Source organism: Lampetra fluviatilis, chromosome 4 (genome assembly GCF_964198595.1).
Source record: "Lampetra fluviatilis chromosome 4, kcLamFluv1.1, whole genome shotgun sequence".
NCBI classification, from domain to species: domain Eukaryota; kingdom Metazoa; phylum Chordata; class Hyperoartia; order Petromyzontiformes; family Petromyzontidae; genus Lampetra; species Lampetra fluviatilis.
In genome coordinates this window covers 16,862,250-16,864,749 of record NC_136278.1, presented here as the reverse complement: position 1 = coordinate 16,864,749, position 2,500 = coordinate 16,862,250, and positions in this window count along the sequence as shown.

Genomic DNA, 2,500 nt, shown 5'->3' with positions numbered 1-2,500 from the left:
TCGTTTTGGTGTATGCTATATTTTTACAGACAGCTACCGACAAACGGTAGAAATTAGCGGGGATAGGCCTCAGACATTACCCAAAGCTCCGGGAACGTGAGCGACGCAAGACGAATGGGCATTTTAAAGCAGATCTATGGCAGTTACTGACAGTGCCTGGCGTGGGTTACTTGTCTCCGTTGTCGAGAGGGGAAGACGACCCATGTATATGTAAAGGGCGATTTTTTTAGCAACCGTTAAGGCTGTTTTTCCCCTTCACTTGTATCGAGAGGGAAGCAAAGAACATGTATGGCGTGTACGTTTTTTTACGAATTTTCATTAGCAATCTAACGACATGAATTGCGAAGACGTTTTTTGAACAATTGTATTCCTTTCCCAAAACATCGAGTGTTAGTGTATAAAACCGCTAGAGAAAATAAATTGGCAGGCGAAACTTAAAAAGGAGAGACCCATGAACAGCATGGCCAGGCGGCTCACCTCGACGTTTTTCCCCCGAGCAAAGTCCGCCGAGACCCCCTGTATCCCACGGGGATGTACTGGCGTGCACTTAAAGGTTGATGCCGCTCTGTTACTTGGGAAACGAACCACAAGCCAAATCCAGCTAATTTGTGAATGACTTAGCTCTCCTGCTTTCTCGAGAACGTGCTTTTTTCGTCGGATGAAACTTCCACAGGCTTTTCCAGCAGATTTGCACCTGCACTCAAAAAAGTCAAAATTTTTACACATAGACCCCATCAAACGGGAGAAATTGGCCCGGATTGCTCTCATGTGCGTTACGGGGCATCGTTTCTCTCGCGCCGAATTCTCTCGAGCTGGGAAATCGCTCATTTTTGCGTCGCCAAATATCGTACGAACGCCGTGAAACTTCCACAGGCTTTTTCAGCAGATTTGCACCTGCACTCAAAAAAGTCAAAATTTTTACACATAGACCCCATCAAACGGGAGAAATTGGCCCGGATTGCTCTCATGTGCGTTACGGGGCATCGTTTCTCTCGCGCCGAATTCCATCGAGCTGGGAAATCGCTCATTTTTGCGTCGCCAAATATCGTACGAACGCCGTGAAACTTCCACAGGCTTTTTCAGCAGATTTGCACCTGCACTCAAAAAAGTCAAAATTTTTACACATAGACCCCATCAAACGGGAGAAATTGGCCCGGATTGCTCTCATGTGCGTTACGGGGCATCGTTTCTCTCGCGCCGAATTCTCTCGAGCTGGGAAATCGCTCATTTTTGCGTCGCCAAATATCGTACGAACGCCGTGAAACTTCCACAGGCTTTTTCAGCAGATTTGCACGTGCACTCAAAAAAGTCAAAATTTTTACACATAGACCCCATCAAACGGGAGAAATTGGCCCGGATTGCTCTCATGTGCGTTACGGGGCATCGTTTCTGTCGCGCCGAATTCCATCGAGCTGGGAAATCGCTCATTTTTGCGTCGCCAAATATCGTACGAACGCCGTGAAACTTCCACAGGCTTTTTCAGCAGATTTGCACGTGCACTCAAAAAAGTCAAAATTTGTACACATAGACCCCATCAAACGGGAGAAATTGGCCCGGATTGCTCTCATGTGCGTTACGGGGCATCGTTTCTCTCGCGCCGAATTCTCTCGAGCTGGGAAATCGCTCATTTTTGCGTCGCCAAATATCGTACGAACGCCGTGAAACTTCCACAGGCTTTTTCAGCAGATTTGCACCTGCACTCAAAAAAGTCAAAATTTTTACACATAGACCCCATCAAACGGGAGAAATTGGCCCGGATTGCTCTCATGTGCGTTACGGGGCATCGTTTCTGTCGCGCCGAATTCCATCGAGCTGGGAAATCGCTCATTTTTGCGTCGCCAAATATCGTACGAACGCCGTGAAACTTCCACAGGCTTTTCCAGCAGATTTGCACGTGCACTCAAAAAAGTCAAAATTTTTACACATAGACCCCATCAAACGGGAGAAATTGGCCCGGATTGCTCTCATGTGCGTTACGGGGCATCGTTTCTCTCGCGCCGAATTCTCTCGAGCTGGGAAATCGCTCATTTTTGCGTCGCCAAATATCGTACGAACGCCGTGAAACTTCCACAGGCTTTTTCAGCAGATTTGCACGTGCACTCAAAAAAGTCAAAATTTTTACACATAGACCCCATCAAACGGGAGAAATTGGCCGGGATTGCTCTCATGTGCGTTACGGGGCATCGTTTCTCTCGCTCCGAATTCCATCGAGCTGGGAAATCGCTCATTTTTGCGTCGCCAAATATCGTACGAACGCCGTGAAACTTCCACAGGCTTTTTCAGCAGATTTGCACGTGCACTCAAAAAAGTCAAAATTTTTACACATAGACCCCATCAAACGGGAGAAATTGGCCGGGATTGCTCTCATGTGCGTTACGGGGCATCGTTTCTCTCGCGCCGAATTCCATCGAGCTGGGAAATCGCTCATTTTTGCGTCGCCAAATATCGTACGAACGCCGTGAAACTTCCACAGGCTTTTCCAGCAGATTGGCACGTGCAC